Here is a 1,768-nt window from a genome sequence, read left to right as displayed (position 1 = left end):
AAATCGCAAAAATAGCATAAAAATTTGGCCTCTAGACTAAAATACCCCCTTAAGGTGTCTAGTAAGCCACGAACTCCGCGTTGACGATGGCGACGCTATATCGCGGTAGAAATTATAAGCTTGTTTGTCGTACTAGGTCCATTCTACATATAATTTGTCATATATTATATATTTTGGTGTTATAAATCGTAAACCGTGATAATTCTACAAAATATGTTGTATGTCGATATTGTAAGCAGTAAAAATTGATCAATCATAGTCGAATGTGAAAAGAATACTCGACTTGGAAGAGAATAACGGACCTACTATGAAAAGTGTTGACGACGAATTTTGTCTTGTGTGCCATTTCGTTATTATGTGTCATGCTTAATTGTGAAAATGTGACTTGTCTCGTACTTATCAAAGTCATAAAAATATATGGATGGAAACTAAAGTATGTTATTATTGAATTTTATATATAAAAGCATATTTTCCACTTCTTTCAACAGCTGTAAAATCGCGAGTTTTCTTGTCTGAATAGGTTTCACTTTACGTGCCTTTTACGACTATTATTACTGATTGTAAGGAAGGAAAAGGATAGTTTTCATCTATTTTTACAAATTTTTTATTTAAAGCAATTTCATTTTTTTATTTTATCTAAATTCTCTTTATTAAAATTGGCACACAAGAAACTTTTATGTATCATTTCGTCATTTCTCGCTTATGACGTCACGATTCTGGATGTGTGAAGTTGGCACTCCCAAGTTTCGAAATCGTAGTTTTGATCAGAGTTCTGGATTACTCAAACGAAGCAGGAAGAGTTCCTGATAGTTTTTAGAAATAGTTCTATTCATTATAATAACGAAAATACCTTTTGAAAAATAGAGGTGCTAAGTTCACACTCAACATTAGCACTGAATAGTTCTGATTAATTTTTTTGTCTTTTGTTGAGTACTAGAGTTCTTGATACAAAAAAAGCTTTTTTAATTAAAAAAAAAAATAAAAAATTAAAAAGAATTTATATCCATTCCGAATAGTTCTGATTAATTGTTTTGATGTCTTTTGTCGAGTACTAGAGTTCCTGATGGATAAAAAATATCAAATCTTTATAATTATTTTATATTGCCGTTGAAAGTCACGAAATGATTGAAACAATTTCTCACTCGAATAACTTCTTAATTACTGAGTTCTGGATTATTCAAACGAAAAGGAAAAGTTCTTGATAGTTTTTAAAAATATATGTGTCCATTGTAATGAAAACACCTTTTGAAAAATGGGGGTGCCAAAAATTTATAGTGTGTGTGAAGGTGGCATATCATTTCGTGAGAAGTCATTAAATATTAAGAGTTCTGAGTGTATTTTCCATAGTTCTATAGTTCTAGATATGTTATACAAATAGTTCTGGCCATTAAAGCCAAAAAATAGCCAAAGTGCAAACTGCTGCGTGCCTCAGTTTGTACTTTGGCTTTTTTCGCTTTAATGGCTAGAACTATTTGTTTAACCTATTTAAAACTATAGAGCTATTGAAAATACACCCAGAACTCTCAATATTTAATAACTTCCCACGAAATAATATGCCAGCTTCACATATACTATAAATTTTTTTTTATAAAAATTAAAAAAAATTTTTTATCAGGAAGTCTAGTACTCGGCAAAAGCCATCAAATGAATTATTCAAAACTATTCGGTGCTAATGTTGGGTGTGAAGTTGGCACCCCCATTTTTCAAAAGGTGTTTTCGTTGTTATAATGGACACATATATTTTTAAAAACTATCAAGAACTTTTCCT

At 30.5% G+C, this 1,768-nt stretch overlaps 1 protein-coding gene across 4 annotated transcripts in view; it reads left to right on the top strand.

Annotated features, from left to right (window-relative positions):
• The window catches only part of LOC105451443 (phospholipase DDHD1-like), a 23,846-nt gene that overhangs the window by 20,391 nt on the left and 1,687 nt on the right, over nt 1-1,768 (top strand). The gene's annotated exons all lie outside the window — the stretch shown is intronic.

The sequence above is a fragment of the Wasmannia auropunctata genome, unplaced genomic scaffold (genome assembly GCF_000956235.1).
Source record: "Wasmannia auropunctata unplaced genomic scaffold, wasmannia.A_1.0 LD336051.1, whole genome shotgun sequence".
NCBI lineage: Eukaryota > Metazoa > Arthropoda > Insecta > Hymenoptera > Formicidae > Wasmannia > Wasmannia auropunctata.
This window is presented reverse-complemented; position numbering and strand designations above follow the sequence as displayed.